The sequence below is a fragment of the Zonotrichia leucophrys genome, chromosome 5 (assembly GCF_028769735.1).
Source record: "Zonotrichia leucophrys gambelii isolate GWCS_2022_RI chromosome 5, RI_Zleu_2.0, whole genome shotgun sequence".
NCBI lineage: Eukaryota > Metazoa > Chordata > Aves > Passeriformes > Passerellidae > Zonotrichia > Zonotrichia leucophrys.
Genome location: NC_088175.1, coordinates 56748465 through 56760594, shown reverse-complemented (window position 1 = coordinate 56760594; position 12130 = coordinate 56748465). Strand labels below are relative to the sequence as shown.

General features: G+C 51.3%; 1 long non-coding RNA gene across 1 annotated transcript; it reads left to right on the top strand.

Moving 5' to 3' along the window:
• The first annotated feature begins 5487 nt into the window (after positions 1 to 5487).
• Positions 5488 to 11319, top strand: LOC135449157 (uncharacterized). Its single transcript, XR_010440665.1, has 4 exons — positions 5488 to 5611; positions 6295 to 6615; positions 7363 to 7437; positions 10879 to 11319. It is a non-coding gene; the product is annotated as an uncharacterized LOC135449157 (long non-coding RNA).
• Positions 11320 to 12130: the final 811 nt, after the last annotated feature.

Below are 12130 nucleotides of genomic sequence, written 5' to 3'. Positions count from 1 at the left end.
TCGATGTGGTGTGAATGACTTTGTTTGAGTTGGTTAATTAAAGCAAATTATTGATAAGGGGTTTGAGCATCCCTTAGTTGGAACTGGCAGCTCTTATTTGTTTTCTCTTCATTCCTTTAATTCCTTTCAATTATTTCTTAAGTGATTACTGCAATTAGGATATACAATAAGGACAGCAGCATTTCTGCCCTGCTGGATTGGCAAATCCAAGCCCAATTTCTTGCAGAGACTGAGGGGATGGGTTTGGACAGTGGGAATTTGGTGAGGGAGAGAGAGGAGAGGTCCCACAAAAAGTGGTTAAGGCCAGTTCTGCTGGCTTTGGGTGCTCCTAGCCCCAAAATCATCCTGGCTAAAGGGAACTTGGGGAAGCAAGGGGCCCTGTGCTGGGGGCCTGTGCTGGGACCCCTCAAATTGCAGCCAGAGGCGCTGGGCACTGCCAGACTTTTGGGACACGGTTATGGAGAGGCTCCACGGCCTGATCCCGAGGGTTTTCCCATTGTTTCCTGTGGTGCTCAGCACCGGGCAAGGCAGTGCAGCCCCACAGGCTGAAAATCCCATGGGAGCAGTAGGAATCACAGACGAGCACACAGAAACCAGGCTGGGAGAGGACATGGGCTGCTCCATAGATTTATTTTTCACGATGTGTTTTGAATTTATACCAGAATCTCTCCCTCCCCTCAGATTCCGCATCCTTGAGTTTTGAGTTTTCTCATAAAGACTCCTCGGCCTGCACTGGGAAATGATTCCGTGGCCCCGGGGGAGCGGCGGGGTCTGAGGGTCCTGGTGCCGGCACGGGGCTCCCCCCGCCCCGGCCGGTTCCCGGTTCCGTCCGTGTGGAGCCTCTCCGTTCTGGAGCTCCCGCCGCCCGCGGCCGTCCCGGTCCCGATCCCCGCCCCACACCGCGCCCGCCGCGGGAGAGGCGGCACCGCTCGGGACCCCCCGGCAGCCGACACCGACAGGAGCCGAGCCAGAACCCCGGCCCATCCCGGCCCCGCCTCAGCGCTCGGGGCTCCGCGCAGCGCCGGGAGCCGGCCCGGTGCGACTGGCGGGGCCGGTGTGGGGGACACGGGCGGGACCGGTCTGGGGGGCACGGGCGGGGCCGGTGTGAGGAGCACGGACCGGGCCGGTGTGGGGGACACGGGCGGGGCCGGTGTGGGGGACACGGGCGGGGCCGGTGTGGGGGACACGGGCGGGGCCGGTGTGGGGGGCACGGGCGGGGCCGGTGTGGGGGGCACGGGCGGGGCCGCCAGCGATGGCCCCACCCCCATCCCGGGCAGGGCGGGGCGGACTCGGGGCGGGCCCGGGGCTCCGTGAGGCGGGGCTTGGGGGCGGGGCCAGAGCTACGTAAGGCGGGGCTCGAAGGCGGGGCCAGAGATACGTAAGGCGGGGCTAGGGGGCGGGGCCAGAGCTACGTGAGGCGGGGCAGGAGGCGGGGCTAGAGCTACGTAAGGCGGGGCTCGGGGGCGGGGCCAGAGCTACGTGAAGGCGGGGCCAGAGCTACGTGAGGCGGGGCCGGAGGCGGGGCTAGAGCTACGTAAGGCGGGGCTCGGGGCGGGGCCAGAGCTACGTGAGGCGGGGCCGGAGGCGGGGCCAGAGCTACGTGAGGCGGGGCCGGGGGCGGGTCCCGGCTCCGGCTCAGGTGTGCGGGGCGGGTCCCGGGACCGGCTCAGGTGTGCGGGACCCCAGTGCGGCTGCGCGGGGCGGGGCCGAGGTTTTTTAAGATCCGGTAATCTCGTTAACCGCCATTTGCTCACTCGGAGCCCGCTGCGGACGGGTGGGTTCTGTCCCCGCTCCGCGCCTTTTTCTCCCTTCCTCTTCCCTCTTCTACCTTTCCTTTCTCCTGCTTGTATTCCCCTTCTTTCTCTGCTTTTCTCTCTCCCCCCTTTTCTCTCCTCCTCAAAGCCGACTCCTTTCCCTCCTCTTTCGGCCTCCCCTCCTGTCTCCTCCTCTGCCGTTCCTTTTCCTCTCTATATTCCCCTTCTCTCTCTTCCCTCCTTTCCTCTCCTCCACTTTCGGCCTCCCCTCCTGTCCCCTCCTCTACTCTTCCTTCTCCTCTCTGTATTCTTCTTCTTTGTCCCCTAGACCCTACCCTCCTCTTCCCCGTACTCCTTTCTGTTCCCCCTCTCTCCCTTCTCTGTCCGCTGTCCGTCTGTCCCTTTCCAGCCTTTCCCTTCCCTTTCACTTTCCTCCCTGCTATCCCTCCTCTCTTGCCGTTCTCTCCGTTCCTTCTTTCTCCTCAGCCGCGGGGCTGGGGGTTCCGGACAATAATAAAGCCCAGAGGGCCGGAGTCCGGCGCCCCCGGCCCCGCTGGAGCCCCGCTGGTGTCCCCCTGCAGTTCCATGGTTGTGAACGCAGGGGGCGCCGCCGGGGCTCCGCTTCCCCCATCCCACGGGTGCCCCTCGTTTGGAGGGGGCCCGGGATGGGGGGTCGGGTTTGGGGATCCCCTTGTTTGAAGGGGGTCCCGGGGTGGGGGGCCCCCTCATTAGGAGGGGGTCCTGAGGGGAGGTTAGGAAGGGCCCCCTCGTTAGGAGGGGGTCCTTGGGGGGGGTTAGGAAGGGGCCCCCTCATTAGGAGGGGGTCCCTGGGGGGTGGGGGGGGGTAGGTAGGGCCCCCTCCGGGGGAGGGGGCCCGGGGGGGCGGGGCGGGCCCCCTCCGGGGGAGGGGGCCCGGGGGGGGGGGCGGGGCGGAGGGGGGCATTCCCCCCTCCTGGCCCCGCCCCCTCCCCCGGGTCCCCTCCTCCGGACGGGGTCCCGGCCCTGCCCCTCCCGGGGACCCCTCCTCCGGACCGGGGCCCGGGGGGGAGGGGGGGCGGTGGGGTGGGGGGGAAGCAGAGGGGGGCACATCACTCTGCGCCGTGAAACACAAGTACACGTATAAGCACACACACGAACGGCCCTCCCCGTCCGGCCCCCCCACCCCACCCGCCCCCCCTCCCTCCCCCCCGGGCCCCGGTCCGGAGGAGGGGTCCCCGGGAGGGGGCAGGGCCGGGACCCCGTCCGGAGGAGGGGACCCGGGGGAGGGGGGCGGGGCCAGGAGGGGGGAATGCCCCCCTCCGCCCCGCCCCCCCCCCCCCCCCCGGGCCCCCTCCCCCGGAGGGGGCCCGCCCCGCCCCCCCCGGGACCCCCTCCCCCGGAGGGGGCCCTACCTACCCCCCCCCACCCCCCAGGGACCCCCTCCTAATGAGGGGGCCCCTTCCTAACCCCCCCACCACCCCCCCGGACCCCTCCTAACGAGGGGGCCGTTGTAACCCGCACCCCCCCACCCGCACCCCCCAGTGTGATGTAGGGACAGCCGGAACCCCGGCGGTGTGGGGCGGTGTATTGAACTGGAATGGGGGGACCCGCAGAGCGGCTCCGCCCCGTGTGGGGGCCCCAGCGAGGGCGGGGGCGCCGGGCTCCGGCCCTCAGGGCTTTATTATTGCCCGGCACCCCGAGCCCCGCAGCTGCGAGGAAAGAAGGAGAGCGGGGAATACAGAACGAGAATAGGGGAGCGGGGGGGTACGCGAGGGGAAGGGGGGGAGAGGTCGGGGTGGGCAGGGCAGCAGGGGACGGGGCAGGGCGGAAGGCCGGGTGGCGAGGGAAGGGAGAGGATGGAGGAATAGGGTAGGGTAAGGTAGGGATGAGTAGGGTAGGGGTGAGTGACGGAATAGGGAGGTGGGATGGGAGCGGGGGGCGGGGGGCGGCCGTAGGGGGGGAGGGAGGGGAGGGCTAGGGGGGAGAGGGAGGGGGGGGGGGGGGGGGGGGGGGGTGTGGGGGGTGGGGGAGGGGAGGAAGGGAGGGGAGAAAGGAGAGGTGTAGAGAAACAGAAATACTAAAGAAAAGAACCGCAGAAGAAAATATAGAGGAACAGAGATATAGAGCCCCGACCGACAGCACCCTCACCCACCGGACCTCCGAGGAGCAAATGGCTCCGCTCGGCCCTCTCCGCGCCTTAAATTCCCCAAGGCCCCGCCCCGCGCAGCCGCACTGGGATCGCTCACACCTGTGCACGCCCCGCCCCTCACACCTGTGCCGGCCCCGCCCCCGGGGCCCCGCCTCCCCGCCCCGCCCCTCTCCCGCCCCCCTCCCGCCCATAAAAGCCGGCCAATCCGCGCCTGTTCCGTTTTCTTCGGGGGATGCTCTGCTCGGGATGCTGCGGGAGCGTCGGTCGGAGCGCTGCGAGGAGATCCGGATCGGGGGCTGGTACTGCGTGGAGCCCGAGGTGCTCAGGTAAGACCGGGATCGGGAGCTGGGCCCGGAGATTCGGGTCCTGGTCCTGCCGGTGTCTCCTGTGGGAGGCGGACAGGGTATGGGGGCTAGGTGAGATTGGGATCCGGGCTCGGGGATTCCGGTCCTGGTTCTGCTGGTGTCTCCTATGGGAGGCGGGCAGGGTGTGGGTGCTACGGCTGGATGGTTGAGGCAGGATTGGGACTGGGATCGGGACCGGTATCGTTGCAGGTGGAAAGAGCCGCTCCGGCATGGCTGCTCGGACCGTGCCTGGTACTGCTCCTCCGGCTGCGGCCAGTGCGGGACTGGGGTCCCGCCAGGGCCGGATGATCGAGGTGAGAATAGGACCAGGACCAGACCGGCATCGCTACAGGTAGGAAGAGCCGCTCCGGAATGGGCGCTGGGACCGAGCCAGGTACTGCCGCTCCTGCTCTGCTCGGTACAGATCTGGGGTCCCGCCGGGGCTCTGGGCCGTGGGGAGCCGGGGCTATGATGGTGCTGGGCCGCCAGGAGGACGGCGCTTCCCTGGAGCAGCCGCTGGATCACGGCTGGAAACGGGTAGGGCAGGGGAATCGCCTGTGGCAGCCCCGGGACCCCCCGGGCCCCGCCGCTCCCTCAGCGCCGCCGCCCGTCCCGCGGGGCGCCCCCTGGCGGACACGGCGCCGCCCCTCAGCCCTGCGGGGACACCGAGCCCGGCCCGGCAGCACCGCGGCCACCGCGCTCCCCAGTACCGGGACACCGCGCTCCCCTGTGAGAGCCACAGCGCCCGCATCCCCCTGCTCCGTGTCAGCATCCTCGGGGGATCCCCGCCGAACGACCAGGACTGGGGCTGCTGCTCCCGCTGCGGCTGTACCCGGTGTGGGCCTGGAGGAGGCCAGAAGCCCCCGAAGGGCTGGCAGCCCTCGCGTCCTAGGGATCTGCAGGAGGAGCTGTGCCTGCAGCGTGCCGAACACACGTCCCGGTGTGGGTACCGGGACAGCGCTGGCACAGACACGGCTAAAGCGCTGCCTGCGGCCCCTCAGCCAGGGGCTGCTCTGAACAGGCACACGGAGATACCTCAGCCCGGACAGACACCACCGACAGCCCAGAAGGACCCCAAGGAGCAGCTGGCATTACCTGGAATGGAGGCACAGACCGTTTGCAGAGGGGCTCAGACAGCAGTTCCCGTTTCTGACCTCCCACAGCTCCCAGGTATGTCTCAGCCACCCCAAATCTCCTCTCTCCTTTCCAGCCTGAGGCCATATTGTCTCAGCAGCGCTAAAGCCAAAGCCATCTTCCCTCACAGATATTGAATCCCAATCAGTATACTTTGGAGATGCCTCAAAATCAGAGGTTCAAGCAGGATGAAGTTTGGAACTTCCCAGGGAGCCAGCTGGAAGTGCAGAAGTGAAGGAAAGCTTTTGCAGGTGGGTCCCATTGGATGTGTGCTGAAGGCAGGGATGAGCATCCCTTTTCCTGAGGGGAAAAAATGTGCAGAGGCTGCTGCTGAGGCTCTGAAAGGAGCTGGGCTTCTGCAGGGAGAGGTGTGCTGCCTCAGCACAGGCTGGGAGTGCATCCAGCCACTGCCTTGTCCTGCTTTAAAACATCAACTGGAGCCCGAGCTCCAGGGTTGGGGGGTGAAATCAGCTGGGTTCCAGGGAACTCTGCCAAGTGACCCCAGGGACATCAGGGGAGATGGGGGATGAGGATTTTAAACAGCAAGTTCTATAGAATATAGACTGTCCTTGTTCTGATCTCACTGAACTTCCCTGGAACCTCTGCTGGCTCCTGACACAGCTGGTGCAAAAGTGGTACCTCTGCATGGGAATTTCCACTCTCCATGAGGCGCTGTCAGGTTATTCCAGCAGGAATTCATCAGGGAATGTGGGGCTGTGGGTACAACTCACCTGAACTAGCAAAGCTGATAGCAAACCCCAAATCTAGGCACCACATAGAGAACAATCTTTGTGCTGGCCTGTCAGCTGAAACCCCTGGGCTGGGAAATTTCAGCAGTCAAATACAAGCAATAATCTAAATCCCAGAAGCCAGCATTTCCCAGGGGGACAATCTAAGTTCCAGAGTAGCAGCTGGTGGGACAAATTCCCCTCAGAACGGGCAGGAGCTGGGAGCAGGAGGGGCGGAAGCGGGCATGGGGAAGTGCCGGAAGATGAGGTCGCTGCAATGTCACCTGAATCGGGAGATGAGGACGCTACAATGTCACCTGGATCGGGAGATGAGGTCGCTGCAATGTCACCTGAATCGGGAGGTGAGGCCGCTGCAATGCCGGCTGAATCGGGAGATGAGGCCGCCGCAATGTCACCTGAATCGGGAGATGAGGCCGCTGCAATGTCACCTGAATCGGGAGATGAGGACGCTACAATGTCACCTGAATCGGGAGATGAGGCCGCTGCAATGCCGGCTGAATCGGGAGGTGAGGCCGCTGGAATGTCACCTGAATCAGCTGGACACATTCCTTCCCTGCAGGAGCCAGAGCAGATCCCTCCTGGCCAGGCTGGGGGCAGCTGCTGGATCTGCTCTGGGGTAGAACCCCCTGCCCTGCCAGCAGCCCTGACTCTGCTTTCCCTCCCCGCTCCTGAGGGCGTCAGGGCCGCCGTGAGGGAGCTCAGACCCAAAAACCCCACAGCCCACAGAGTGAACGATCCCAACAGGGAAATGCGGCGTTGTAATGAAAAATCTGTTAAAAAGGCTGTGACAACACTGTAATGGGATTCCCAGGAGCCTTCTGGCTTGCTCCTGGTTCTATTTTTATGTATTTTTAGTCCCTCAGTTTGTAGGATTTATTCTGGGACTCAGAGGTTGAGCAGGGCTGGCTTTGGATTGGCCTTCACCTCTGCTCCCACTTGGGCCGAGCTGGGCGGACTCATCCCCTCAGCTCTTCCCTCCAAACCATCCTGACTCATTTCCCTGCAGGTGAACCCGGGTTTGGCCCCAAGCTGTCCCCTCCCCGCCTGCCCTTGCCCTCACGGTGTCCCTTCTGCTCCCCACAGTGCCCTGGGGACACCAGGGAGGTCCCTCTGCCTTTCTCTGCCCCTCTCCAGCCCCGGCCGCTCCTCTGCTTGCTCTCTCTGCCCCTGTCCCACACAGCGGGGCACAAAAGGGCAAAGGGGTCATTAACTTAATTAATTCTGCAATTAATTAATTAATTCCAACTCCCCAGTGAGAAGAACACGAACTCACAGCCACCGAGGCCTGATGGGTTCCTGCAGTGAGAGCTCAGCACACATCCACAGAGGTAAGTCCAGCATCTGCAAGGAAAAAAAGAAAACTGTGATTTATTTTGCTTCTAAGTTATTTCGGGTTCTTAGAACCCAGCCAACATTTGCTCTTGATTTTGTTTGGGTGGATTGTAAATAGTGGGCACAGGTCATGCCATTTATGGGGGCAGAAAAAGTACATGAAGCTCACCTTGTTTCAAGTTATTAAAAACGATTTAGAACTCTTTAAACGCAACACCCTTCTATTACCATAATGTTTCTTCCTTGATTTTAACTAATTCTCAGTATATTTTATAAATCTTAAAATAACACCTCTTCCTTAACAGACCATAAAACATTAGACAAAAAGTTCTAATACCAGTCTCAGGCTTACACAAGAGACCCTCCCCATAACCAAACAAAAAAATCAAACCAATGTACCAAAAGTAGACCTTATTAACATTAAAAATACAACTGAACCATATCAAAAAATAACTCCAAATTTATTTCCTCCAAACACCAAATACTCTTCAAATTCTAAATCAAAAACTCTTTAAAAAGTAACAAAAACCATTAAAAAATCTTCAAATATCAAAAACCTGATAAGTAAATATTACTCAAAGCCCACAAAAACTATAGAATAATCTAATCAATATCCTAAATACAAAAAAACCCCACTATACAAATGAGTACTATTCTAAATAGAACATAAACAAAAATCTTTTACCAAGAAACATAGCTCCCAATAAATAAAACCACCATGTAAAGATATAGGTAGTAATAGTAACCCAACAATCTAAAGTTTCCCCAAAACATTTTAAAAACTTCAATATTTATAAATAACAACCTTAAATAACTCAAGAATTAATAAAATCAAACAATATTAAACTTTACTACATTTAAGTCTAAATAGTCTTAAATTTCACTTTATCACTGTAATGATCTATTAAAATTAGGTTTATTATTCCTTACTATCAGAATTAATTAATTCTACATCTTATTTAAGGAAACTTATCCTAAAATTTATTAAAAATCATTTATCTAAACTATACAGTATATAGGTATTTTTCTTTAAAAAGTAAAACAAAATTAAAACAATTAAAATAAAACAATAACAAGCACCTATTCATAAGTAAAAAATACGGTTTATTACATCATCCATTTAATAAAAAATTCTATTCTTCATTACAATCTCTAGTTTTTATCTTTTATAAATAACACAAAAAAAAGCAATTACTATTAATGATGCTATTTTAAAATTTTTACTTTATTTCCCTAATATATAAATATTTTTTAAAAGTTATCTTAACTTCTCCAAACACTTACTACTAATAGACTAATTATAGAAAATTATTAATTTATTATAAACATTATTTATAAAATATTATTAGAATATTTACAACTTACATTCACATACTTTACCATCTCTTTATAGAATTACCAAAACCACATAATTTCAAAATCCCACTTTTTTATTCTCTACCTACTTATACATCTCTGAAACCAAGTTAACTCCCTAACTAATCTCTACACTAACTTTGTCATTTAACCTAATATTATCTCATCATTTTAAATATTTTTCAAAGTTTAAAAAAAATTAAACTTTATTAAAAACCTCCTCCAAACTATTAATTTTATAACTTTCCTCAGTTATTATCACAAAAACACTTCCATGAAAAATCCAACTACAACATTAATTTCTTTTTCTAAGTTTCATACTAAGTATTCAGCCTCTCCTACAACCACATTTCCTGCCCCCTCACACTCTCAATATCCAAATCCAAATTCACAATCCTGTCTATAACCACTTTAAAAAACAAATTTACTGTATTCAAAACATCTCTATTCTAAAAATACTTTCAAAACCCAAATTATGAAATAATTTAATTAATCTTTAATCCTAAAATTTTTACTGATAACTACTATTTTTAAAAACCTTATATAAAAATGTATTTAGTAACATCCACCAATTACAATTTAAACTATAATCAAACCCTGGCTGTACTGAAATAAAATAATTAACAACAACCCCAAATATTTGCTGCATCAAAAATAAAATTCAAATAATTAACTTAACAATTTTACTTTATCAATATAACAACTAAAACTAATTTTAACAATTATGTAACCTTCTGCTAATTTAAAATTTATCAACCATTACAAACTCTAATATAATATACAGTATTTTATTACTTAATAAATATATCATTTCACATGTTACTAATTATACATATAACCTAAATCATTCCTAATTAATTTAATTTTTCCTTTACTGCATACATTATTTTAATCTAATATTTCTTCATACTTATAACAAAAAAATATAATAATAACATCTTAAATAAGTATCTTACTCATCTCTATGCAATTTTATAAACCAAAATGTATCAATAGTTTATTTCTCATATGAAAACAGGAAGTTTACTTACATCTCAACAAGTACAAAAACCCAGGTAAATTTCAATAAAAATCATAAAACCACATCACACAAAAACCACACTGACCACTCCAGCACTAAAAAACAAAATTAGATAAGGTAAGTACAAATGTAAATTACACAAAAAATCCAACTCACACCTAGCATCTAGTATTACACCCACCAAAAACTATAAACTTTAGGTTTCTTTATAAATATAAAAATCAGTAGTATAAAATTCTTAGTAAATAATAACTTAAAAATATAGAATTCCATCAAGTGTTATGCCTCTACTTAGTTTATTTACTTTTAATTATACAACTTTACCAATTAACCAACCTAAACCAAACATTTAAATACCTTCAACTTAAGTTTTAAGTTTAAATACTTTGTATTTATCTATCACTACTCCAAAAAATCCATTCTTTACTTACCTAATCAATATACCAATTATAAATAATCCATATTATGAAAACCAAGTACATTATTAACTCTTAATATAAAAATAATTACCTATATATAACATGAAAAAATCATTTATCCATCAATACTAATCTAAATATAAAAATAATTTTAAACCTTGAAACTTAGAAAAACACATCACTTTTTATGCCACCTATGACTTCAACAACACTAAAATGATTAAATAAGTTAAAATATTATCTAAATAAGCAATCTAACTCTACATCCTTTACATGAAATAACCTTTTAACAGATATCAAAATATTAAACACACAGTTTTACAAAACAAAGCAACAATAAATTTTCTTTCATTAACACACAAACAAATATAAAAATCTAATGAAATATATTCTATAAATTTATCTAATAACTCAAAATCTATTTATAAAAATATACGACTTTGAAAAATATCAAAAGTAAGAATAAATAATAAAACCTAACTAAAAATTTAATAAATAAAATTTAACACCATAATTAACAAATATAACAAAATTTTAAATACATTTTAATTATTATAATACTACTACTACTAATATCTTATTTACATTAATATATACAACCAATACTTAACAAATCTATTAATAATTTTTTTTTAATACAGAGAGAGGGGAGACGTGGGAATTGGAAAACCAGAAACTTCCAGAGACACCCAAAGATTTGATCTGCAGCCTGGGAAGAAGCTTGGATTGATGTAAAAATACAATACACAGGCATGAACAGAAAAATAATACATAAAATAATGATGTTTCTATGGCTGTAAGTAGGGGTTAGAAAGTTATACATTGCCTCCTGAGAAGCTGAGAGGCCTCAAACAAAATGTGAACAATGGTTATCTGCTGCTGTGGAATGCAACAGGTGCATCTGGGATTGGTCTTATAGAGTTATTTCTAATTAATGGCCAATCACAGTCAGCTGGCTTGGACTCTCTGTCTGAGCCACAAGCCTTTGTTATCATTCTTTCTCTTTCTATTCTTAGCCAGCCTTCTGATGAAATCCTTTCCTTCTATTCTTTTAGTGTAGTTTTAATGTAATATCGATAATAAAATAATAAATGAGCCCTGTGAACCATGGAGTCAGACCCTGGTCCTTCCCTCACCCTGCCCTGTGAGCAGTGCCAGGCTGGGCTGGCAGCAATGGCATCCCCAGGCAGAGAGGGCAGGAGGAGCCCTGGCTGCCTCTGACTCACCCACAGCAGGGCACAGCAGGGCTGGGGCTGCTCAAACACCAAAGGTTCTGGCAAAGCTGGGAGGAGTTTGGGGATTTTTCCTGGCCTGAAAGAGAGGAGGAAAAGAAAATTCCACTGTGGAAGTCAAAGGAGCCAGTTTTCACACTTGTGCTCTGCTGGCTAACAAGGGGTTTTATCCATGAGAGGTGACACCAATTCAAACATAAAAGTGCCCTTTTCCAGCATTTTTATTCCTAGCTATTTCAGACATTATAAGGAAGCTCATTTTTCTTATTGCATTCTTTGCCTAATTTTAATAGAACCATTTTTATCTCACATCTCACTTGTCAGTCCTTTACCTCTGGGCTTTGTACAAAGGGATGGTGCCTCACAAGCAATCCCAAAGAGAAACCCCTCCAACGCTGCCAGGGGAAGGTTCCAGGGCACTCCAGAGCACAGCCAGCTGTCCCTGCCCTGCCAGGCCACACAGCCCTGTCCCATCCAGCTGGGCTGGGCAGGCCAGGCAGGGGCTGCCCTTCCTCTGGGAGCACAGAGAGACAGCCTGGGCAGCACCTGGGAACAGCAGGGGAAAGGGAAAATGCTTTCTGTCAGAAAATGAGTGTCTGTAATCAGACCTTCTGGACAAATTCAGTAACACCACTTTCATATGATAAATTTCATATGATAA